The 27115-nt window shown below is 43.1% G+C and overlaps 1 protein-coding gene across 4 annotated transcripts in view; it reads left to right on the top strand.

Moving 5' to 3' along the window:
• The first annotated feature begins 23046 nt into the window (after positions 1-23046).
• Positions 23047-27115, top strand: part of RBM47 (RNA binding motif protein 47) — a 162192-nt gene continuing 158123 nt past the window's right edge. For 2 of the 4 annotated variants that reach the window (XM_019829605.2, XM_045056446.1), the window contains exons 1-2: positions 23047-23204; positions 23352-23510. The gene's annotated coding sequence lies outside the window, so the exon portion shown is untranslated. Of the gene's footprint in view, positions 23205-23351; positions 23511-23886; positions 24020-24158; positions 24635-27115 lie in introns of those variants that run through there. The other 2 variants (XM_045056445.1, XM_019829606.3) reach the window with 2 other exon arrangements.

Raw genomic sequence — 27115 nt, forward strand, 5'->3', positions numbered from 1 at the left:
TAGTTCCATCCATGTAGTTGCAAATGGCTATTAACTCTTTTTTTAATAAATAAATATATATTTTTTAAAATTTTTATTTTATAGAGAGAGCATGCATGGGAGAGGGGCAGAGGGAGAGAGAGAGAGAGAGGGAGAGGGAGAGAGAATCCCAAGCAGGCACCACACTGTCAGTGCAGAGTCCTACACAGGGCTAAAACTCACAAACAGTGAGATTATGACCTGAGCAGAAATCAAGAGCCAGATGCCTAAGCAACTGAGCCATCAGGGTGCCTCAACTATTTTTTTAAAAATTCTGAAGTTTATTTAGAATCCCAAGCAGGCTCTGTCAGCACGAATCCCGATGTGGGGCTCAAATTCATGAACTGCGAGATTATGACCTGAGCTGAAACCAAGAGTTGGACGCTTAACTGACTGAGTCATCCAGGCCAGGTGCCCCAAATATGGATTCTTAAGATTAATTCTGTCTTAGGGCTCTGCGAGGAATAGGCTATACGTCTAAGACTTGATCCTCGTCTCCCTACAACTTCCCAACCCGTGAGTCAATTAGCAAACAATCCAGGGCTGGACATAAGACCTAGTACTAATGTGTGTGGGTTAGACTGTGTAAAGATATAAGGATGTTGGAAAAAAGGAAAAAAAAGCCAGTGCCAGAGATACCGATTCGTGGTATGTTTAAGAGGCAGAAAAACACATATTATTAGATTTGCGGTATATTAAAAAATTTTTTTATATATAGTATACTTAAAATATATATCCTAGATTCATAATGTATTTAAGAGGAAGAAAAATGTATGAATTGCAAGGGTTATTAGCCTATAGAGGCTCAATGTATCGTAGCCATCAAGAACTTTGGTTCTCTGGAGTCACACAACCTGGTTCAGCTCCCAGCTCTACCCTTACCAGCTGTGTGATGTTGGTCAAGTCATTTAATCTCTCTGTGCCGGTTTCCCCATTTGTAAAATGGGGGTGGTGATAATAGTAACTACGTCCTAAGATTCTCATGAAAATGAGATTAATTAACATACGCAAAGTACTGTGAACACTGCCTCGCATTGATGGCAAGTACCCAAGTGTCAGCTACTATCATCCCACGTTTCTTTTCTTTTTCTCCTTAAGTCTTCACTAGAGAGGAATAGTTTAAAGTGCCAAACGTGGGTTCTTCCACTATTTACTCCAATATTAAGTATGTGTTTCTTTAGCTTGAGTTACTTACAATATGTCGGTAGCAAACAAAACAAAAGAAAACACAACCATCCTTAAGAGTAGTCTTGTGGTGCCTGGGTGGCTCAGACGGCTGAGCATCTGACTTTGGCTCAAGTCATGATCTTGCAGTTCGTGGGTTTGAGCCCCGTGTCAGGCTCTATGCTGACAGCTCCGAGCCTGGAGCCTGCGTCAGAATCTCTGTCTCCCTCCCTCTCTCTCTGCCCCTCCCCACTTGCACTCTGTCTCTCTCTCTCAACGATAAACATTAGAAAAAAAGTCGTCTTAATGCAATGATGCCAAGTCAGGATTGTGTGGTCTGCAGAATTCAGTTCTTAAATTCTGAAAATGAACTAGGCCATATGTGGAGATGGCATGGGCTTAGATTATGTATTAAGTGGGGGGAGCTATGATATTGCCTCATATACCCAAAATATTAAGCTCTGAACCTTTTGCATTTATAGGATAACTCTTCTTCCTTATAGATTCTCAAACTTTTTCACTGGCTTAATTTTTTTTCCACCCAAAGAATTACCATTTAATGCATATATGTGGCACATACCTAAAGCATGGGCCTTATCGATCTTTTTTCTTGTCTCATATGTTCATCACAATATAAATTTTTTATGCATGTTATCTTAAGTTTACAACATTGTTCCATTGGTCTACTACTCCTGATAAAGGTTTTAGACTCTATTTGAATGAGCATTGCAGAGAAGTAACCAAAATAATTTTTCATATGAGCTGCTACTCAAAACGGTATTTAAAGTAGTTCTGTCTCTCTCACTTCAAATAATCAAGTGCATAGAGATGTTGGGTAACATGTATAAAATCTTTCATAGATAAAGATGCAAATGCAAAGCACTATTATAGATTCTGGCAGGTCAGAAAAATCTTCCTTTATTTTGAGGTTACTAACAGTTATCTTCTGTTCTGAAAAATAGGCATATAACTTTGCAATAGAGAAAACTTAACCATGTAATCAAGGTTAATATAATCACTAAAAAGGTATATCAGCATCCTCCTTCCCCTGAAGTGATGCACCAGGGACACATCACTTCTGTGATTCTCCTGCCAAAAGAGCAAATGTTACTCTAATCATGAGTAAACATCAGACAAACTCAACTGTGAGACATTCTATGAAATAATTAGCTGGTATTCATCAATAGTATCAAGGTCATGAAAGAAATGCAAATGCTGGGACACCTGGGTGGCTCAGTTATTTAAGCATCTGACTCTTGATTTCGGCTCAGATCATGATCTCATGGTTGGTGAGATCAAGCCTCACATCTGTACTCTCCTTGCAGAGCCTGCTCAGGACTCTCTCTCTCTCCCTTTCTCTCTGCCCCTGCCTAGCATCCTCTCTCTGTCTCTCTTTCTCTCTCCCTTTCTGTCACGCATGCACACTCTCTCTCTTTCTCAAAATAAATAAATAAACATTAAAAAAAAAAAAAAAAAGAAAGAAAGCAAAAGCTGAGCAATTGTTCCTCCAACCATTGCGGGTTGGAGGAAACCAAAGAGACAGCAACTGAGTGCAATTGATGTAAGAGCCCATGTTGGGTCCTGTGTTTACTGGGAAACTAATGAAATTCAAATAAGGTTTACAGTTTAGTTCATAGACTTGTATCTATGTTAACTTTCTGGCTTTAACAATTGTACTATAGACGTCAAAGATGACGTCATGGGAAGCTGGGTGAAGGGTAGCCATGAACTCTCTGTACCACCAGTTTTGCTACCTTTCTTTAAGTCTTCAATTCTTTAAAAATGAAAAGTTAGACAAACAAAAGAACTGTGTCTGACTTTAAAACCCAGACTCTTAACCAGTGGAATGTACTTAGAATTCTAGCTCCAAGCTGTATAGGGATAGTTTGATATTTGGCTTCTGGACCTCCATTGCAAGACACCTGCCTGGTCTCTCAGAGGCTGGTCCTGTGTTGAGGGTACCAGAGAATAAATAAATAGGAAAAAGAATAAATCATATTTCAGCTTCAATTAACCTATGCACAAATTTTCAATCCCAGAACAATTAGAAAACATGTCAGCATCCAGATAATAGCCAGTACTTATATGGCACTTACTATGTATCAGGTTCTGTAAGCATGTTGCAAATTTTAATATGTTTAATCCTCATACCAACCCTAGGACATTAGGTAGTGTTACTTGTCCCTAGACTACAGATGATGAGATTGAGACAGATTTTAAGCGACTTGCCCAAGGTTACAAATCTAATAGATGGGAAAGCCAGAATTCAAACCCAAGCTTCCTAGCTCTAGAGTCCGTGTACTTACCCAAGATTCCACACTGCCCTCCGTGTAGATTTTGTGCTATTGGAAGTTTAATTTTGAATTACCTGTGATTTGAGGAGCACCAATGTCTGTCAGTGTTCAGGGGCTTGAGGCCTGGACCCCTTAGGCCCTAAACCATGTCCAATCACGACAGCTCAAACCCAGTGTCCTGGGTCGGCAGAGAGGGCACCGAGGTCTCAGGCAGTCTAGCAGTCTCTGGCTCATCTAGCTTTGCTCCAGAAACCTGAAGAGAAAGAATTCTCTACCCAAACCCAGGGCTCAGTTCTCCATTTTAGCCGTGGGTTTCATTTTGTCTACACAAAAACATAGTCGAATTTATGCTGCACAATGAATGAGTGTGCCAAGCAAGAATTCCATCTCTCTCTGATATTATCAGAACTGAGCATGCAAGCCAACAGGTTCCTAAAACAATTGGTGGATCCATGCAACTAGAACAACAGAAAACATGCTAATTAGCATGGTTGGGCCAGAGAGGGTGGAAGAAAGCTAAATTTCTGTTCATAAAGTCTGATTCATTTAGAAAAAGACAAAGTCACGTGCCACCAGATTGGGATTTGTGTTCCCTGCGCTGAGGAGAAGTACAGAGCCTTCATACTCTCAGAGGTGACTAAGCCATTATTTCACTGGGAACACCCAGAGCTGTGGCTTTGCACAGCCCCCTCACTGTAATTAGCTCTTGCCAACGGGATGAAGAATCGAACACGAGGCGGTGTGCCAAGCACTCAGAATTGCTTATTTTCTTTTCTTTAAGGAAACAGAGAAGAGGGCCATGTCTAATAGCCTGTATCTTCACGGGCCCCTGCGCTCCATGTAATGAGAAGGTAGTTATGCACTCTTCTGTTTGAGAGCGATGGGAGGGTCCTTCCAGGAGACCTGGACGGCACATGCTCGTTTGAGCCGGCGTTGGCGGGGTGAATGTTTAAAATCCAGTTTTGGGGCACGTTGAAGGCTGATTTGTAGTGTTTGCCGATTTCTATAATGTAAATACTTCTACCTTGGCGATTTCAAGCTACTAATCTGACATCAGTGAATGAGGAGTTGGGAAGAGATGTGTATAGCGCCCCACTGTGTATTCTTTCCACCATCCAAGTGCAATTGATGTAAATAGCCTTAAAAAGAGATGATAGTAAAATGTAATGAAATAATTAGGAAGTAGTAAATTTTGAGAATTTACTTCATTTTATTTATTTTGAAAGTTTTTTTAAGAAATGCTTATTTTTGAGAGAGAGAGAGCGCACGAGAGAGCGCGAGAGAGCACGTGTGTGCAAGAGTGGGGGAGGGGCAGAGAGAGAAGGAAATAGAGGATCCGAAGCAGGCTCTGTGCTGACAGCAGCGAGCCTGATGCGGGGCTCAAACCCACGAAGCATGAGATCATGACCTGAGCCTAAGTCGGATGCTCAACCGACTGAGTCACCCAAGTACTTGTTATTTCATTTTAAATGTAGTTTATTTCATTTAAGTTTGTATCATTTAATTGTAATAATGGCTGTATTTAGCAACTGGCTTACCCTTTGTGAGAGCCAGGGCAAAGTGGCCCCAGCACCACTTTGAGCCCTGCGGCAGGGCCGCTGTGGGGCGCAGAGGAGCTCTAATAGATCTGTCACTCGCCCACTCTCATCCAGGGGCTGCTATTTCTCATTCGGGGAGAACAGTCATTCTAGCCCACCTTGCCTCCCTTTACTCAGTGACAAAAGAGAGAGAGAAGATCACCTCCGTTCTTGGTTACAGTGTCCATAGGTTATCTAATCCAAGCATCTGATTTTACAAAGGAGGAAGGTAGGTCTCAGAAGAGCCACATAATAGTAATAATAATAGCTGGTGCTGACTAAACTCTCACCGTCTGCCAGCTGCTGTGTGAGATACACTACAGGGCGTGTCATCTGAACCGCACAAAAATGATACAGAAGTGCCCCCGTGGCACCATTGGCATCATCGTTCACCAAAAAGCAGCTTCTTCCTTTTGACTTGGTGTTTGCATCACACGAGCTGCCTTCCATTTGTTCTTGAGACTTAAAGACTTCTTGAAGTCTTATGGCTTTATCGTTTTTACATACCCGCCGTACCTTGCACAGAGCCTTCCGTACAATATGTGCACAATGCATGTTTATTGAATTTCAACATTGAGAGATTTAGGCTCCAGACCCAAATATGCTGCTTGAAGTCTTGGAAAACACTGCCTCCATATTTCCTGTCACTGCCAAAAAAAAAAAGGCTTTTAGAATTGTTGGTATTAAAATATACATATTATGAAGTTTAGCATTTTAACCATTTTTAGACGTACACTTCAATGATATTAAGTACATCCATAATGCTGTATAACTTGCACCGTTATCCATTTTAGAAGTATTTAAAAAAGACATCCACCATAGTTTTTACTTTTTTGTTTCTTTGTTTATTGAACAAGTAACATATGCATATGACAAAAATGTAAACAGTCTGTGAGAGTTTGCAGGACAAAGAAAGTCTTCCCACTCTAGACCCCATTGCCCGCCATTTCTCCTCTCTAGAAGCAACCAGTAACCATTTCTGTACATCTTTGTATGAGATGAAAACGTGGACGTTAGAGCTAGCTGGCCTGGGTTTAAATCCCAGCTTTACCACTGACTAGCAGTGTGTGTGACCTTGGGCAAATAATTTAACCTCTCTGTGTCTCTATGAAATAGAGATACTAATAGTACCTACCTCCCGGCGTTATTATAAGGACTCACGAATTCATACATTTAAAGGGCTTAGAATCGACTGACTCCTAAGAATAATTCTCTGGCATTATTATCCTCCCAAAGACCTTAGTGCGTATGTGAGTGACGTACAAGTGTGTATGGGTCAAAAGTCAGTGTGGGAGCACTGAAGGGTGAAGGGTGGGGTGAGTCAGCATTTTCCACCAGGAAAGCATTGTAAGGAAGGTAGGAAATTCGTGTACTGCGTGTGGGGCTGAGCAGCTTCCAAGCCTTCAGACTTTACCTCTCTGGGCTTTTGTTTCCTCACCTGTGAAATGAGAACATTTTACCAGATGAGTTCTAAGGTCCCTCGCATGTTTAGCATTCTATATCTGTCTCTAAAAGTTTTGCATAGTGCCAGCACTCTCTCAGGGAGCTGAAGAAGTAGTTAATAGATGGGGAAAAGAGTTTCTCAGACAGGCATTGATAGCTCAGTGGGACCAAGACTCCCGGGTCAACTGTGCCACCTGCTTGAGTCATCTGGTTTCCCACATCCTCTTTTAAAGGAGCTCTGCGCTGTCCCTCCACACTAAGGTTAAATTTCAAGCTACCTTGGTCCCTTTTTAAAAGGCCCGAGGGATTCTTTGTTGGCCTTGATGACTCATAGGGACGGTTCGCCACCTATTATATTCTGACTACGATCCAGAATTACTGCCCTGGTAGAGTATTGAGTCTTTTGCTTGTTTTTTTTAAAAGGTAAAATTTACCAGCTGGTAATCTGTGGTTACTTTCTGGAATGCTTGGCCAGATGGCACTTTCAGTGATAAAACTGTGTCGCACAAAGAGGTTTCGCTGCGTTCTAGATGTCCTCTGCACTGTTTCTCAGATATCAACATTCTGCTCAGTTTCTGAACCCAGAAACTTACACATTCAATAATGAAGACTGACAAGGGAGGCTCCCAGGGTCTGATTAGCCTGGAGTCATCATTTAGACCCTTTTCGACTAGACAGTCAAATAAGATTATACAGATTTCTATTTGTATACTTACTTTGGGAACATGTAAAAACTCACCATTACTGCTGTTTTTACTATTGCCTTATTACCATTATTATTGTATTGACAATGAATGTTATAGAGGAATGTGTATATTGTCATTTGCAAAGTTTATTTATTTTTTTTTTTTTATATTGATTTATTTTGGAGAGAGAGCAAGTGGGGAAGGGGTAGAGAGAGGGGCACAGAGAATCCGAAGCGGGCTCTGAGCCAACAGGCTGACAGCAGTGAGTCCGATGTGGGGCTTGAACATAGGAACCACAAGATCAAGACCTGAGCCAAAGTCAGAGGCTCAACTGACTGAGCCACCCAGGGGTCCCAAAGTGTATTTAAACTACTACCTTATTTTGTCTGTATTATTATCCTTTGGGAAGGTTTGGGAGGGTAGATAAGAGAATAAGCTTCGGAGTTTTACCAAATTGGGTTTGAATCCCGGCTCTGCTCTTAGATTTCATTAGACTCCATCTCTGTATCTATATATAAATCAGGGAGAGCCATACCCAATTTATATGGTATAAAGTTGGTGGATTCGGCGACATAATACAAAGAGCCCAGCTCAGTGCCTGGCACCTAAAGTACCCGATAAGTGGTAGCTGTTCCTACTGTTGTTTAAAGTAGTCCTTTTTTTCTGCACAAGGAAATTGAGGCTCAGGAAGATAAAGCTCTGTTTTAATCGTAGGTCTTCTAGATTCAAAACCCATCTGTGTGCTCTCCACAGTGTGACATTGCCACTCAAAACTCTCCTCTTATGCTAAAAGTGCCTATAGCTTAGTTATTCAACTTGTTGGAAAGATATTTGTTGGGTTTTTCCTTGTTTTGTTTTTTCCCTTTTTTTTCTGACTACCATTTGATAGTTCCCCGCCCCCGCCACTCTTTCTCTTTCATTTCATAGAACCCAAATAAGGAATTGGAAATGAAGAACAAATAGAAACAGTCCTTGGGTTGGTTTCTGACTCATCATCTTCTACACAAACAGCTCCCAATTACATTCAATGGCCTACCTCTTTGAAGCCTCTGAATGTTCCCTTAGATCTTTGGAGCTGGAAGTTCTCTACCGTGTCATTTAGTACAGCTCCTCCGTGAATGCCGAGAGGCAAGTACCCAGGAAAAGTCACTGCAGGAATTTCAAACTGGTGAAGGAGCCACAACTAGAACCCACATGTCCGGGATTCCAATCCAGGTTTCTTCCTTCTTCTTCTTTTCTTCTTTTTTTTTTTTTTTTACATTTATTTATTTTTCAGAGAGAGAGAGAGACAGAGAGAGACAGAGAGAGACAGAGACAGAGACAGAGTACGAGTGGGGAGGGGCAGAAAGAGAGGGAGACACAGACTCTGAAGCAGGCTCCAGGCTCTGAACTGCCAGCGCAGAGCCCCATGCGGGACTCGAACTCACAAACCGCGAGATCACGACCTGAGCTGAAGTCGGAAGCTTAACCGACTGAGCTACCCAGGCGCCTTTCTTCTTTCTTCATTTTGCTCTTCAAGGAGAGTTCTCTCTCCTCTAACCTTTTACTCAACTAATGTACGTTATTTGCATAATCCCATATGATAGACTCCAGGATCATTTTAAAAATCAACAGGTTACACAATTGTGACACTTGAGACATCACAGTCATAAGACTAACTAGGTTTCTTTGGAAATCATGCTGTCAAGATGAGAGTCTCCTCCCAAAGGTTTTGTTCTGGTCTTAGGGTGTAACAAGAGGCTTTCTCGTGACAAACCTAAGCCTTCCTGCTTGGGGCTGAATTGAAAGTAGGACAGCACTTGCCAATCCTGTGGTGTTTCTGTCTCCCTATGGTCCTGACCAATGTTAGGAAGCGTGAAAATTAATCCTATACTTGTAGCCTGCCTCCTTCCCTCCCTCCCTCCCACTCTCCTTCCCTCCTCCTTTCCCTCCCACCCTCCCTCCCTCTCTCCCTCCCTCTTTCCCTTCCTTCTTCCTTCCTTCCTTCCTTCCTTTCTTTTTAAGCCAAGCACACTGCTAAACCCAAATTTGGAGGGTTTCCAGAAGTTAGGCCTCTTTAAACTCGATCCTCTAAAATATCCTCTCCCTTCTTTCTCCCACAGTCATAATGCCTACCTCGCAATGCACCCAGAGGCAGTGAATTTACACATTCACGAACGAGGCAAAAACGATATGTGCACACAACTTTGAGTTATGGTTCCTGACAATTTTGACCACAATGACCTAAACCAAACAGCAATGGTCATCAGGGTTTTGAACTGGATAGAAATTATTATTTTTCATTATTTTTTAAACATTTATTCATTTTTGAGAGACACAGAGGGAGAGAGAGACAGAGCACAAGTGGGGGAGGGGCAGATAGAGAGGGAGACACAGAATCCGAAGCAGGCTCCAGGCTCTGAGCCATTAGCATGGACCCCAACACAGGGCTCGAACCCAAGAACGGGGAGATCATGACCTGAGCTGAAGTCGGATGCTTAATCCACTGAGCCACTGGGGGGCCCCTGGGTAGGAATTATTTTAAACACTTCTTGGTGTTTAAACCTAGATTTCATTCCTTACCGTTTGTGAGACCTTGAGCAAGTCACTTAACTTCTCTGAGCTTCTGTTTGTCCATCTGCAGACTGGCAACAGTAATAGCTCAAAGCTATGGAGCTCAAGTTTGTAATAATCATCATCATAATATAATAACAGGTCAAATGTCTCTGATGTGAAAAATAAGTATGTGCTACCTGCCTGGCACATGACAACCCTTAAGCACTGCTGACACCCCTTCCTTCCTTGCTTACTGAGTCCTCTACAGCCCTTTGCTCATTATTGCCCCCTTCTCCTCCTCTTCAAAGCCTCCTTGGTTCTTTCCTGATTTCCACATACAACATGGTGGATGGATTCATTTTCCTGTGCCAACTCCCATTTCTTACACTTCGGGATGCTTAGTTCATTTCCATTTCTGCTCAGCAGGGAAGACCAACTTTCCTTCTCGTGGCTCTGGAATTTGTGTTTCTGTTTGTTTGTTTGAAGTCTAACATCATGGGGGATCAGCCTGCGCCTTCTATCCCTGCTAGGCCTGGTTCTTCGGAGGGGTCAGGTCTTCCCTGGCAGTGAGATTTTAAAATAACACTGCTGGCCAAGCATAAAAAATCAGCTGAAACCAGCCTTCCCCAAAGACCGGCTATCTGCTCATCCAACAGTTTGGGATTCCTCTCTGGGATTATATCTCCTTTTGGGAGCCCCCAGCTTACTGCGGGGCTGGCTTTTACCCTGTGATAAAAACTACAAAGATAGCAGCTTTCTTAGGGACTGATGGCATCTTTGAGTTGCCCCGGGCTTATCTGCAGCAATTTTTATGTGGCCATCGCACCAGCCTTCAGGCCCCTCAGTCACTGGTTTTTCACACCCTTGGAATTTGCTCCATAGGTTCCTAATGCCCTGGGCAAGTCTGCCTGGAGACTTGCCCAGCATGGACAGGGAGCCCCTTCTTTGCAATAAGATCATAACCAGAGTAAGTACCTGGGAGGGTTAAGGAAAGGTTTCCTAACCTCTTCTCAAGGCAATTATTCCCCTTTACCCAGGAGTGCTGGGTCAGGAACATGGCTTCCAACTTCTTGCTGTGTACACAAGGATTATAGCCAGGAGCCCACAGCACATGGGTCATGTATTCATTCATCAGATATTTGTTGGGCATCTTCTCTGGATAAATCACTCTGCTAGGGCCTGAGTTGACTAAGAAGGAAGTGTGGTTCCTGGTGAGCAAAGTCAAATATGCCTACACAGAATTACAAGGCCGCATGATGCAAATCATAAGAGACGTCTGTGTAAAGGACCAAGGATCTCAGGGGAAGGAGGCCCTCACCCTGTAGGTGGTGGAAAGTGGTGGAAGGAAATGGCACCACAGAGAAGGTGACTGTCCAGCAGAACCTTGAAGAGCGAGGAGCTCAACCAACTGCAGACGTGTGGCTTAAGGGCCGAGACGGGGAGAGACTGAAGACACTGTTTGGTATCCATCCTTTCAGAGGTAGGCCTGCAGACAAGGACTTGAATACAATAGCTAATCTGGGAGATGATTCCAGGAAACAGCAATAGGGGAATGGGGAATGCAACAAGGGATAGAAGGGAGGTGTGTTATCAGGACAGTTGCCATTGTGGAGAGCTAGAGCTCAATCCCTTTTAGGCAGCTCTGGAATTCAGCGTAGTGTAAAGCAGAGTTATCACAACAGAAGGCAAAGAAGCTGAGGGGCGACTGGGTGGCTCAGTCGGTTAAGCGTCTGACTCTTGATTTCAGCTCAGGTCATGATCTCACAGTTCATGAGTTTCAGCCCCACGTTGGGCTCTGTGCTCAGAACTTGGAGCCTGCTTGGGATTTTCTATCTCCCTCTCTCTCTGCCCCTCCCCCCACTCACACACACACTCTCTTTCTCAAAAATATATAAAGAAACTTAAAAAAAAAAAAAGGAAGGCAAAGAAACAGATGGAGGGAACGGTTTCCAGGAACAGGTCCTGCTTGCCCTGTCTAGGGTGTTCCCACAATCGAGGAAAAGCTACAGAATGAGAGATGCTGGTATTTGCAGCAACTTTTTATCGACAGGTAAATATGGCCTGATGTGGGTGAGGTCCCCATAGCGTCTGCCATAGGAGACCAAAGGCATATGGAAAGAGCATCATGTGTTATAGACCATTCAGTGAAGAGATAAAACTGAAAAGGAAAGTGGGAGTCAAATTGCATACCTTGCTGGGGGGGGGTGGATCTTTTTCTTTTTTTTAATATTTTAAATGTTTATTTATTTTTGAGAGACAAAGAACATGAGCATGGGAGAGGCAGAAAGAGAGGGAGACACAGACTCTGAAGCGGGCTCCAGGCTCTGAACTGACAACACGGAGCCCGATGGGGGGCTCGAACTCACGAACCATGAGATCATGACCTGAGTCCAAGTTAGACGCTTAACCGACTGAGCCACCCAGACGCCCCTGGATCTTTCTTTAATAGGGGATGGGAGTCACTGAGGGATCTGGGCAGCAGAAGCTCTGACAGATGAGCCACGTGCCCTGTCAGCAGGACAGGTTGGGTATGAGAAGACAGAGTCACACAGACACAGCCCTGCCAGCACATAGGCGGATGAGTCTGCAGCACTTACAGGGATGTGAATAAATTGTTCCCTTTTCTGTGTTCCCAGGCAAAGCAGGGTCCTTATGCTATTGTAATGACTAGCAGTATACGTCTATGCTTACACAACCAGACCCTCGGCCTGTGGGTTGTGATTTCATTACTATCTTGAGCCCAACAGCGAGTGCAGGTCTATATGGCAAAGACTCAAAGTATTTGATTGATGGACGACCAGGTTGCTTTATATTCATAGCTCTACCAGAGCCATTCACTGTGCTAGTAGCAGGACTGTCTTGGGTCCCAAAGGCGCCAGATTATCTCTTGCATGCATTCAGGAAGTAGACCAGAAAGGCGGTGCTAACGTGGTGTTCTGGAGTATTTTGGAACTCCTTCCCTATAAACCCAGAGCTGGTCACAGAAGATGCTTCCTTCTAATCTTTGCTGCTCCATCAAGGCCTTGGTGGAACTTTGTCTAATTGTCACTTCCACGGAAGACATTTTGCCACAGTCCCAGTATCATCACAGGAGGCTGGACTTTCCCTCTGACTTTGGCCAACTAAGTGGTGTAGGCCCTGCTTTCTGCCTACATCTGACAGCAGTGGCTTCTGGTTGCCAACCAGAGAAAGAGGCTATCATTGTCATTCAACAGGAGGATAGTTTTCTGAAGTGGCTGTGTGACCTTTTCAGAAAATCCCCACGGAAAAGGGAAGTATCCTAATGGTAAACAAGAGGAAAACAGAAAGAATTCAGTAGCCAAAATCATTTCGGGAATGGCACTCTGCACCCAGTGATTCTGACCCAGATCTTAAGGTAGAGGAGAATTTTTTTTTTTTAATTTTTTTTTCAACATTTATTTATTTTTGGGACAGAGAGAGACAGAGCATGAACAGGCGAGGGGCAGAGAGAGAGGGAGACACAGAATCGGAAACAGGCTCCAGGCTCTGAGCCATCAGCCCAGAGCCCGACGCGGGGCTCGAACTCACGGACCGCGAGATCGTGACCTGGCTGAAGTCGGACGCTTAACCGACTGCACCACCCAGGCGCCCCTAAGGTAGAGGAGAATTAATAGGATCCCACCATCACAGAATTCACAAAGAACCTCTAGAGGTCACATTCAGTCCATCCCCTTGCTGTATGACCAAAATACATTCATTAAAGGGCTGTACTTCAAACATTTTAGGAAAGAAAATTCTGTATCTTTTTCCACTAAGGATCCCAAAAATATTTTATGGGTAATAAGCCCTTCGAACAAGTAATAGAACCTATGACCTGAAAACTCATTTCATAGCTGAGGAAACTGAAGCAGAGCCAGTACTAAAACATTGTCCCTTGATTCCCAGTTTGGAAACTTCCTTCAATCCCTCATCAAGTATTCCTTGAGTGCCTACTGTGAGGACCTCTACTCAGAGCTGGAAAACACAGCTCAACAAGATAGTTTCTACATCCCAAGGAGGGGACTCCCAATCTAATAAGAACAGAAATATTTGCATTTAATTAACCATAACTAAATGTCACAAATGTTAAAATAAAGACATGTTCAAATGCATCTCGAAGTCTTACCAGGGGTCTTTTTTTGATTAAAAAAAAGTGGGTGCTAATATTTATAACAAATTGCTCAAGTTTCTACTTTCCAAACCTTGTGTCCATTAAGAAACATATTCACTTAGGCTCGCATTAATGACAATTGTGTAAATCCCTGAATTTTATTGTAAAAACAGAACACATATGTTCCCACCTCAAATTTGCAGTGTCATGCTGTTATTTTTCCAAAGAGTTCAAAGGAGCTGAGCTGAGGTCCATTTACATTTCTACTACCTACAATCTTGGAAACATGGCCACTGTGCTAAAGAGAATGGAATCAGGGGCGCCTGGGTGGCTCAGATGGATAAGACACTGACTCTCCATTTCGGCTCAGGTCATGATTTCATGGTTCGTGAGTTTGAGTCCTGCATCAGGCTCTGCACTGACAGCACGGAACCTACTTGGGATTCTCTCTCTCCTTCTTTCTCTGCCCCTCCCCTGCTCACATTCTCTCTCTCTCTCAAAATAAATAAACTTAAAAAAAAAAAACCTATAATAAAAATAAATAAATAAATAAATAAATAAATAAATAAATAAAAATGGAATCAGCTGCTAAAAAAAATCTTACTACTTGTCCAGATTTGTTGTAAAAAAAACCACAATGAAATACTTAATATGAATGGAGGAATAATATGGGTCACTATCTCATGGGCTGGTTGTCATTGCCAAAGTAATGGGTTGAGGTTAGAATGTGATTTCATCTGAGCAAAACTGTGTCAATTAGGCCCCGAAAGAAAGATATTGGTAGACTATATCGGTACTTACCATTCTAGAAAGAAAAAGTTTACTTGTCTTACCAAAGTTAAAAAAGGAGATATTGCCAAGAAGAGAGCTTTCTGAATAGTAAACCATAAGAGAGAAAATGCTGCTAGGGACAGACAGGTACGTGTATGAATTTCACTAACTCCACCATTGGTATTTTATATGACTCTTCATTCAAGAATTGAACTTGAAAAAAAAAAAAAGAATTGAACTTGAAGGTGTGGGTTAGTGATGCATTGTAGTAAACATCCACTTAGGTTCTGAAATTAAATCTCCTTCCACTCCCCTATTAATGCAGTCAGTAATGACCTGGTTTCAACTGTCTGCCCTGTAGCTGGATTCTGTGGAGCATCTGTTCTAGTCAATTTGTGAGATGGCCCACTCTCCTACCTGCAGATCTCCGACTCTCCCCACAAATCCCTATTTTGATTGATGGCAACATGAAGCTAGAAACCTTGGAAGTTGTTGCTTCCTGTCTCCCTCTCACTGCCATCCACTCCCTTCTTCCTCACCACATTTAATAGGTCATCAGATTCTTTCAGTTCTATTTACTCAACGTATCAGCAGGGTCAACGGCAGTCAAAACACTCTGGCTGTTTTAAGCAGAAAGGGATTTAATATATGCAATTAAGTGCTTACACAATTGTTGGAAGAGTAGGCACTCAGCTGGACCTTGAGGTAGGACTTCCACAGGAACACTGCAGAACTGACCTGCCAGGGAAGCTACTGCATGTGCCACAATCAGGAAGGTGGGGAATCAGAAGACCACCACTGGCACTGTTGAGTTCAGGGACACACCAATTTTGTTGCAATGTGGGATCAGAAAGCTACCACTGCCATGTTTGCAACAGAGCCATGCTATGTCTGCTAGTTCCACACCAGCAAAAATAGTGCCTGTACCCTGTGCTGTGTGCTCTAGCTACAAAGCTAGAACAGCACCCTGGGATGTTGCCATAAGAACACTTCACATGTTTATGACTGTGCTTGCTATGAATTGGCCTCTTCCTCACTTTCACCTTTCAAATCTTGCAGAAAGGGATCTGTTTGTCAGACCTCACATTCCATTTGGAACTTTAACTGCAAAGGAGTCTGGGAAATACAACTTTAGTTTCCTAGCCTCTCAGTACAGGAAGGCATATACTGGAAAGAGAGTGAAATGAGATAATCCACCGTATACACCACATCCAATATCTCTTGAACAACCATTGCCCTACGGACCTTGTTGTCTCCTACCTGAACTATTGCAATTTTCTCATTACTAGTCTCTCTGTTTTCAAGTTGTCCCCCCTTCAATCCATCCTCTGTGGACATGGTGATCATGTCCATTTCCTGCTCAAAATCTTGTCACTCATAATAAAGGCCATTTTCCTGTTGAGTCTCTCTCTCTCTCTCTTTTTTTTTTTTAAAGATTTGCTTTTTTAAGTAATCTTTGCATTCAAATGGGACTTGAGCTCACAACCTTGAGATCAAGAGTCCCATGCTCCACTGACTGAGCCAGCCAGGTGCCCCTCCTTTCCTTTCAAGTCTCTTAGCCATCTGGCCCCAACCCTCCTTGCCAGCTGTAACTCCTGCCACCTCACTGCACCTCCAGGCTTCCGTCACACCAGATGCTAAATGTTTTCACCACCCCTCCCCCGTCTTACCGTTGTTCATGAAGTTCCCCTTCATTTTCTTATTTTTAATTCAAATGTTAACATGTCTAGGAAGTTGCCCTTACTCTCCTCCTCCACACACAGAAATAATGGGTTCTTCCTGGTATTTTGCATACACCTGTATTGCCCTCTTCCCTTTGTATTTCATATAGTTATATACATATCTCTCTTTCCAGTGCAAGGGAGTGGACCATGTTTTTATTCATCTATGTGTCTCAGGTGCATGACTCTTGGTAGATGCTCAGTAAATACTCATTGAACAAGTCTAAGTGAGACTGCCACTAACTCCCTGGGCTCACACATGGTAAGGCCATCAGCTGGTGGCCTTACCTGTTGCTATGAAATATTAGTTCCTTGAAGATAAGGACCATATCTCATTTATTATTCTATATTTAGCTGGACACACAGAACCTGACACATAGTAGATACTTGATAAATATTTGTTAGATAAAACAATGGATGGATGGTTGGATGAATAATTGTAACAGAATACTGATATGGGGCTGTTTCCAGCACCCCATTTGCAGTAACATATGGAATCTTCCAAACACTTCTAATGAGGTGAGCACTGATGAGGGGTATTAAGCCTCTGAACAGTCAAGTTGTTTGCCCACAGTCACAAAGTAAGTGGCAGAAACAGGATTCAGACTCAGGCATCAGGTTCCAGACCGTGTTCTTTTATTTATTTATTTATTTATTTATTTATTTATTTAGCACAAGAGCAGAGGAGGGTCAGAGAAAGAGGGAGAAAGAGAATCCCCAGCAGTCTCCACACTGTCAGCACAGAGCCTGATGTGGGACTTGATCTCACAAACTGTGAGATCATAACCTGAGCCAAAATCAAGAGTCGGACACTTAATTGATTGAGCCACACAGGCACCCTCAGACTGTGTTCTTTTTTTTTTTTAATTTTGCCTGACACGGGGCTCGACCTCAAGAAGCCATGAGATCATGACCTGAGTTCAAGTCAGATGCTTACCTGACTGAACCACCCAGGCACACTCCCAGACTGTGTTCTTAATTACATGCTTATACTGGTGATGGGTGGATGAATGGATGGATATATAGGGGTATTCCAAGCAGAGAAACAATAGAAACAGAGGGAAGAATATTCATTTTATTTTTATGTGGCTTTTACGGTCAGTAAATTTAGCCACACCTGCAATTAATTCTGTCCCATAAAATACTCATCCCCTACAGTATATGTCAAATTAAAACTTTATATATATATGTATATATATGTGTATATATATAATTACAGTTATATATAGTGCATATATAACTACATATATATATATATACACATTTATTTTTTTAAGTAGGCTCCATGCCCAATGTGGGGCTTGAACTCACAATCCTGACATCAAGAATTGCACGCTCTACCAACTAAGGCAGCCAGGCGTCCCTAATCATGTTTTTGAAAACTTCCTTGCATCCACTCTCTAATATGACCTTAAATCTCAGATTCTAGATGAGGTAAACCCTACCTCTTTTGACATACATCGACTTCTAAATATTGATGATAACCTTCAAATGTATATTCACATTTACCCATTCATTCAAGAAACGCTTCTGGAGTGCCTACCTTGTGCCAGGCACTGTCTTTAGGCTGGGACTACCACTACCAGAATGCACGCATATAGAATATGATCATCATAGACATATATAGAATCTTTTGCAAGGCCATAGAATGTAATGGTGAGAGTCACGGGCTCTGCCGCTGTCTTGTGGTGGGATTTCAGCAGGATCTCATACCTGCTTTGTGGGTTGGTCTCTTCATCTTTCATCTACGAAGTGGGCCTAACAACCGTCTTTATGTCATGGAGTTCTTGTGAGGATTAAATAGTTAATACATGGAAAGTGCTGGCAAATACGCTTGTAAGCACTTACTAACTGTTAGTAATTTTATGTTGACAATCTTTTCTGCTAAGTTATTGCTGAATGACTGAGCTTCTTGTGGGAGGCTGTTTCCCATGATAAAATAAAAAGAAGTCTAAAGGTCTCTGGTGGGGAATACGTCTTAAAGGGATATAAAGGAATTAACAGCATCTGTTGCCATAACAAAATCATGTCTTGGTCTCGAGTGGGCCTTTAAGGGCCTATAATTTACATCAGTGTTCCTTCCATCACAGCGGGCAGGTGGGGGTGGGGAAAACCTTCCGTCTAAGCAGGCGGCCCCGCTCTGGCAGAGCTATTTGTGCAGGAAGGACGAAGGTCAAGGGGCTCCTTGTATTGAAGGTCTTTCTCAAAATGAAGGATTTGGCTTCCAAGATTAATGTGTGGAGTGAACCCCTGCTATACTTAATTCCCTTTTTTGTGAACTCAGTACATTTTTAAAATTCAGTTAGGGGCCCTCCCGTAGTGTGGCATGGAAACCACGAAGCCAGATGCTCTTCTGACCGAGTTCTCAGTGGCCCTCTCTCATCCTTTGACCTGCAAGCTGACGACTGTGCTCTACACTTAGTGGCTAGGCCAAATCATTTGCATTGAAGAGTGCCCAGGATCCAGTGTGGATTTGATATAAAAATCAAAGAAAAGACTCAACAGTCGTCTATGAGGTAGCCAGTGGCCACCACACGAGGCAAGGAGAGGGTAAGGAAACCGCAGGCATGAGAGATCTCTCCGGGTCGAGTTGCATGTTCTGGATCAAAAGAGGGTTTATTTTCTGAATAATTTCTGTTGGGTAAACTATCAGCAGCCCATAGAAAGTTTGGATTCAGGTTGGTGACTTTATCCCATCCGGCAATAATTTTTCTGTTTCAGGTAAAATTAGGGGAAATGAAGGAAACAGAAAGTAAAACCATTGAGAAGATATTACCCTTTTTCATACTGTAAGAGGGTACCTAGAAGGTCAGCGCTTACAAGAAAGAGATAACAGAAGATTCTCTCTCCCAAAAAGTCAATTCCTTACTACGACCTCACAATGGTCCCAAGGAATTGCTTTGTGAAGAAATAATAATAATAATAGCAATAACAGCAAAGACTTAAACAGCAATCACTACATGCTTATTCTAAGCTCTTTGCATTTATTTATTCCATGCATTATTTAGGCCTCACCTGTACTGTGTTAGTACAGTCTTCAGTCTTTAAGAAACACATATTGAGGGGCGCCTGGATAGCTCAGTTGGTTAAGTGTCCGACTGACTCTTGATTTTGACTCAGGTCGTGATCTCACAGTTTGTGAGATTGAGCCCCGCCTCGGGCTTTGTGGCTCACAGCCTGCTAGGGAGCCTGCTAGGGATTCTCTCTCTCTCTCTCTCCCACTCGCTTGCCCTCTCTCTCAAAATGAATAAATAAACATAAAACAAAAGAAACACATATTGGAAACTGAAGAGTGTTGTTCAGCCCTGTGCTTTTATGTGTATGATCTCATGTAATCCTCACGATGGCCCTATAGTTAGGTATTGCCATCAGCAGCAACCTGAGGCTTAGGGACACAAGTAACTTGCCCAGGAGCACATAACTGCCAGGACACAAACTTTGATCTCACAGACTTCAAGTCCAACCTGTTCATGTTGCTGCCCTTCGGTGTCTCACAGAATTGGAGTCTGTAGGGTCAGCATATTTCACTTTCATAGGGCACAGATCTTTGATGGGATTCATTATGGGTTTCCATGCCTCCAAAATGGGAAGTGTCCAGGACCTCTGGTCAGAATCTCCTGGCCCTCTCCCCATAACTGTGAGCTAAAACCGTCTTCTGGAACTTCTTGATTCTGCTCCCTAACTGGGTATAAGAATAATTTAATCAGCATTCTAGTGGTAGGGAATAGTAAAAAGCAGTAAAAATCCTAACTCTGCTACTTGCTAGGAGCTTGAAACAACTCTTAAGAACCTCAGTTTCCTGGGGCGCCTGGGTGGCTCAGTCGGTTGGGCATCTGATTTCGGCTGAGGTCATGATCTTGTAGTTGGTGAGTTCGAGCCCCACGTGAGGCTCTGTGCTGAAAGTTCAGAGCCTGGAGCCTGCTTCAGATTCTGTGTGTGTGTGTGTGTGTGTGTGTGTGTGTGTGTGTGTGTGTCTGCCCTTCCCCTGCCCGGTCTCTGTCTCTGTCTCTCTCTCTCTCTCTCTCAAAAATAAACATTAAAAAAAGAAAAAAAAGACCCCCAGTTTCCTAATCTGAGCAATAGGGCAATACAAATGATTTGTACTTTACTCATACTAATCTCACGCGGTTGTGACAAAGATGGTAATGCATCACTGGAGGGGCAATGGGATTGAGTGGCTGTTATTACACCTTCAGTTTGCGTCTGTTGACGAGGATGTCTTGAATAGTGTTATTTGATCTAAGATTTAAATATGGGAAGGAAGATTCTTGTGAGCTGTGAAGTAGTTTTTTGGGGGTACAAAAGGAAATGCCATTTTTTGAGTACCCTCCATGTGCCAGGAATTGTGCTGAGATTTCATTTCTCATTTAACTCTCAAAGAAATCTGGAGAGGTAGGTGCTGTTATTTTATAAATGAAGATACTGTGAAGCTCAGAGCAGTTAAGCAATTTGCCTAGCATCACATAGCTGAGATAAAACTGGGATTCGAACTCACATCTGTGGGATACCCAACTCTATGCTGTTGTGCTCACTCTAGCACACTGCCTTATAGGCAGAAGGCAAAGAAGGAAGCAGAAAGCAAAGCACAGGGGTCTGCAAACTTAAAATGCCTTAAGATCATGGGATTTTCCTGAGAATTAAAATAATAAGAATAAGAATAAGAATAAGAATAAGAATAAGAATAAGAATAACAGGCATCAAGGCTCAGCCACAAAGAAGAAATGATGAGAAAGTTGCTATTTCTTTTGTTATGGCCTGCTGCTTAAAAAGTTAGTTTATTTTCACATATTCCTGGGGAGGACAGTGCAAAGGAGTTAGGAACAAATATTATAACCGCTTAATGGGTGGCACTGGGCAAAACTGAGAAAGAAGCAGAAGTGCCTGGCTACATTTTAGAGAAAGTAATGGACTCAGAACTCCATAAGGACTTGCTTCCAGGGACTTGTGCCTCCTCAAGAGCCATCTTCTTTGACCCCAGCCCCAGTTCACCTGGAGCCCGTGATCTCTACACTTGCATACTCACTGGTATTCTTCCTGGTCTTAATCCCCAGGCTTTGGCCCAGTGTTTCCTATGGAAAACCCTGTTTTCAGGTGGAAAAATCAGTAAGCCTGAGAATATCCTCTCTTGAATCCTTTAACTCAAAGCATCCCTAAGAGTGAAAGGTTCTTGAGACCACATTCCAGATACTTCTGGAAAAGAAAAGAAAAAATCCAGGCTAATGTAGAGCTGGAGTTTTTATATTATCTTAAGGTTTTGGAGCCCTTGTTCATGCCTGGCCGCATCAACCCTTAGATACAGTAAGAGAACCCTGGAGTAGTCTCACTGCCTGCTGTTGATAGTTCATTCTCACCTGTATTGACAGGGAATAAACCTAAACCCAGAAAATGTTAAAAAAATTTGTTAATGTTTATTTATTTTTGAGAGAGAGAGAAAGAAGAGAGAGAAAGCGGGACAAGGGCCGACAGCGACGGGGGAGACACAGAATCCGAAGCAGGCTCCAGGCTCTGAGCTGTCAGCACAGAGCCCGATGCAGGGCTTGAACCACAAACTGAGATCATGACCTGAGCCGAAGTCAGACGCTTAACCAACTGAGCCACACAGGCTCCCCTATGACCCAGAAAATGTTTAATTGATCGGAGTTAAATCTTACCCCATAGGGAAGATAAAAATCCCAAAGGGATCTAAAATGTTTCAGAATTCTTTGCTGGGTTTTGGAATCATTTTTCCTAAAGGCGGCAAATGCTGCTTTTAGATTTAACTAGAACTGGGAACGAGTCCCCGCCTCACTAGGCAGTGAAACCTGGAACTAATTGACCTGAGTGTCCTCATCTGCAAAATGGGGCTAAAGTAGCTCACAGGATTGATTTGTAAGATCAGATAAGATGAAGTGGGTGAAAGTGTTTGGTAAAGTACAAAGGGCCTCATGAATGTAAAAGGGATTGTGATTTCTTTCTTTCAAGGTGAAGCTAAGTGGAGGAAAAAGGGTGTCCTGTTGGCACTGATCACATTTTTTAGCCTCCAGTAATCCCCTTTTAATATTTATGAGGAGTTTAAAAATTATTTCCCCCTATTTCACACTGTTTTTCAAATAGCAAAGACTATTATTTGGCCAGCAGCAGCTTCTAATTGAATAGGGTAAGTAACTTTCCCAGGGTCAGACAGCAAATCAAGGGCCTAAATTCAAATTAGAATGAAGCACACATCTAGGGTTGATTGCTGGTCCTGAGTTTTCTACTAGTGAACTTCACAGAATGCACAGGCCAGTGTATCTCCATGTGTTTTGTCAATCTTGCAACTTTTAAGTGAGATGAAAATCAGTTGGACACTCCTTTACAGGAACTTTACTTTCCAGTGTATGCAAGACTGTCTACAATGTAAACTGTGAGCAAAAATCTCGTCACTGGAATCTTCCAGAAGCTGGGAGAAGTTTAAAAAAACCCTGCTCATGGCCCTACAGCTAGCGAATAGCAGGGCTGCGTCTAGAGCCAACTTCTAACTCTGATCATGCCCTTGAAAAAATCCATAGTACAAAAACTACTACCAGTACTACTGCTAATAGCTGCTAAATATGTGCCAGGCACCGTTCTAAGCTCTTCTATGTATTAACTCATTTAACCAGCAAAAACCCCCCCTTTTTTTGGACTAGTCTTCACTAAAATAGCCCAATGACAAACAGTCCTTTTTTTTTTTTTTTTTTTTTTTTTCTCAGTTGGTGACACTGCAACCCGAAATCACAACTCCGTTTTAGGTTCCTGGTGGTGCCTGCTTCCTCTTCTAGTTTGTTTAGTCACAGAATTCGATTCCTGTTGGCCGGTTACGCGCCTACAAACAGGCTTAGCGCTCTATTGAAATGCGTGAGGCTCCTTAACTCTTGTATAAACAGGTAATGCGAAGGGGTGGGGCACAGATTGCGGGTTTCTTTGGGATGGGGATGGGGTGGGGGTTAGAGCCAACTCCCCAGAGATCAGGCAAGGTTAAGGGAGGGCTTGGCTGCTGTTTTTAAATGCAGTGTTTTTTGTTCCCTTTCTAGAAACCAGCTGTAACTTTAGGTCAGAGCGCATTAAAATGAGCCACTTCTGAACGAGCAGCGCCCAGGCCCCAGGCCCTGCTGCGAAGGCCCCGGCAAAGGTCAGGGTTTCGTCCGCGTGACGTTCCTTCCTGCGCGCGTCCAAGCGGTGCTGTGCCTCAGGTAAGGACACTCTGGGAGGTCCCCCCCTTCCTTTAGGCCCGCCGCGGGGCTCGCTGTGATCCTACCTGGTTAAACGACTTTTTGTACCAGGGGGAAGAACGGGGGTGGGGTGGTACTGTTCGGCTCGTGATTCAGCAGCAGGTTCCTTATTCCTCAAACATGGTTCTGCTTGATTTCTCTGAACAACCCGAAGGGGGCCAGACGTCTGAGGACACATGTCCTCAGGTGGAGCAGGTGCCACTTGTGGGGCCGTTTCTGGGTGTCTGACTTGGATGTGACTTTTTGAGCGCGGGGAGAAATCTGTCTGGTGGAGTCCCCAAATCTCTCCCATCCAGGCAGTTTTTTTTTTGTTGTTTTTTTTTTTTTTAACCTTCAGCAAAGGTATCTGCGCTCCTAAAACAACAGGAATGTTGCACTGGCCTTTAGCCAGCGGTGGCTCAGCGAGCAGGATAAAATTTCAGTGCAGATTTACGGGAAGTTGCCGGTGTCGGGAGTAAAAATCTGGTTTGGTGAGTTTAAGGGAAGGGAGTAGACGAGAGACAACCTTGCTACTGTGAGGCGAATGGCCTCGGCTGGGGGAGGGCTGCGGGAGGAGGGAGGAGGGAACAGGGAAGAGCTCGGAGAGCAGACACGGAGCGCTCCCCGTGCGCAGCGCCGGACGCAGCCGGGCTCTCGGGGCCACTCGTCTCCCCCGGGTGCGGACCCGGCGCCGCTCGGCCAGTGGAATCGCCGCGCTTTCAAGTTCTCTCGCTCCCGCCAGGAATTTAGCCCCCGAGAGCTGCCTTCTGGTTATCGCTCCTGCTTCCCACTTTGGAATGTGCAGTTTGGGACAGTGAGAAGCCGGGGCTTAGGGAGTTGTCCTCGTTGAGAGTTTCTCTCCGCAGGTTTCCAAGGTTAAGAAATTCTGACAAACTGGAATTCCCAGAGTCTGGGAGTTGAGCCTAAAACGATCTGTTGCTTTAAGCGGCGCAGTGGGGAGTAGCTGGACACTCCTTATTTTGGTTTTACATTAAAAAGAGGGAGGCCGAGAAGATGTTGTAGGTTACTTCCTAGCTGTGTAAATTGCTACCGGGCTGTGAATGGTGTTAATTTCTGAAGTGGGCGACTCCAAATACATAACAAAGGTAAGGTGGTTTTTTGGCAATCCTTCTAGACTACCTTCCCTTAATCTTACATTTGGGTCCCAATTTTGAATTTTTTTTTCCCCTTTTTCTTCTCTCTTCAGCCCTGATCTCTCTCATTGTACCACTCTCCCTTCAACCCTGGTATATGTAGTGGGAAAGAAATGGTTTATAAAAAGATTTTAAAAGTGCCAGCTTCAGGAAAAGCAGAAAATCCTATACAGCCCCATCATGTTTCCTCTGATGGAACCTTTGATGAAGCCTTTTTCATACAAGAAACGTTTTTTTTTTTTTTTTCATCCTTGAAAACACACTATTGGGCCATCCAGTGGCACAGGTGACTTTTAGAATCTGATTCTTAACTTGCGATTGAGGAAATATTCATGACAGGCATCTATCTCATTGAAGTGTTAAGGTTGGGGGGCGGGGATGGGGGGGAATGCCTTCCTGCAGTAGTTTACCTCCAAAGGTAGCACTGAGTGGAGGCTTAGTTGTTTAAAGTTACAAATTCATTCTGCGTAAAAGTGTAGGGCTGATGAATTATGACAGCTGACAAATCACCAGTCACCGGATATTTAGGAAATCAGTTAGAATAAATGACGTGGAATTTTGCAAATAAATGATTCATTTTTTAATTAGTTAAGAGTCCATCCACTCTTGGGTACTGTCCCAAGGCATTTGAGGATGTGGCTTCTTTCCTGAGGCTTATCAAAATGATAGAAAGATAGTGTCTTCAAGGTACTTACAGGCCATACTGGTTTGTACGGAAAAATCAAGCAATTTCTTTCTGGTGGCATCCGAATGACTCACTCCGTTGTCTTTAGCAGGAATGCAGATTAGAAATGTTTCTTTCAAAGTTCTTTAAAAGTTTTAATGCTGGAGTCACACACATTTTTCAGGGGAGAGAAAGCAAAGGGTTGGCCACACAAACATGAAGAAGTTGCCGCAGTTTTAAGCACAACTGCACTTAGATCAAGAGTGTTTGAGAACTGCAGGTGCCGATTCTGAAAGGTGAAAGGTTGTCAGTGGCGTAAAACACAATCTCTAGACAAGGCAGTGAGATAGCACTTTGTAGGAATTTGTGTTGCCATTAATTTAAACAATAATCTTTGTCAGACTGATGATCTGAAATCTTAGAGGGAACCAAAACCAACTCAGTCTGAAAGGGAAACAGGAGGAGGAAAAGAAAGAAATGGGGGTTTTTGTATCCTTTCTTGCCTACCTTATCCTTCATTCACCCTGTTCTGATACGCATACCGTTGGCCTCTGTCTTAATAACTGCGTACCGAGAGAAGGAGGAATCAGAAATTTCACAAAAGTCTAGCTTCATTATTAATGTTCAGTATTTGTTAAATGAAGAAATAACCTGACAAAAACAAAGCGTAGCTAGCCTAACTGTCATACTTCTTGACCTGACGAGGCTACTCTTAAATTCATCTGTTCGAGGGTCTTTTTGAACGTATGCTGAAAATAATCAAATTTTGAGGATATTTTGGCTTCCTCTTGGTTACTGAGTTTTCTGAAGCTTGTAGGATTGAAAACCTGGCACCGTCATTATATTCCAATCTCTATAGTTTTAATAGTCAACATATTTGTTTTTGATTCCCACCTGCGCTTGCTGCTCTAGGTTAAATTTTGAAAGGATTCCACCCAAAACAGTTGGTGACACTGAAGATAGAGTCAAGATAGAAAGCAACAAAACTGTGCTTCTGGACACATGTCCTAGATACTTGCTCTAACTAATGTTTAAGACTACTCACATTTTTTTCACCTCACATGATAAGAACATTTAGATTAGACTGTTCTCTTTGGGTTATTAGTAATGGAACTTGCTCTAGGTAATCTAAACAAAGATTAGAAGGTTAAAGTAGAAGAAATCATTATTATTATTTTTTTTACAAAATACCTTTGCTTTCCAAATCCTACTCTTGATCTGAAGATTAAAAGTAAATCATGTCGCAAATGATTGAGTTTTGGCTGCTATAGGAAAGTATTTGCTTGTTTCAGACAGGATTCCACCTCTGCATTTCTAGTGCCTTCTGATTGTTTAGGAATAGGCAGAGGAATAGATGTAGGGGTGCTGGTAGGAGGACAGAGATCTTATAACTGGACTGGGGTTCAAGTGAAATTGTGATCAGGTTTTCCCAGAGGATGCATAATTCTAGGAAAAAACTCACTCTGAAGAGGGCTTAAGTCTGGGATTCATTAGATTTAGGAAAAGGATATATTTTGCCTGAATCTAGAATTTGTGTGCTAAACATTAAAGTTACGATGAAGACATGAATGCAGCTTAAAAAATGGTTGTTAGGAGGGGCACCTGGGTGGCTCAGTCGGTTAAGCGTCCGACTTCAGCTCCTGTCATGATCTCACAGTCTGTGGGTTCCAGCCCTGCGTCAGGCTCTGTGCTGACAGCTGAGAGCCTGGACCCTCCTTGGGATTCCGTGTTTCCCTCTCTCTCTGCCCCTCCCCTGCTCATGCTCTATC

Source organism: Felis catus, chromosome B1 (assembly GCF_018350175.1).
Source record: "Felis catus isolate Fca126 chromosome B1, F.catus_Fca126_mat1.0, whole genome shotgun sequence".
Lineage (NCBI taxonomy): Eukaryota > Metazoa > Chordata > Mammalia > Carnivora > Felidae > Felis > Felis catus.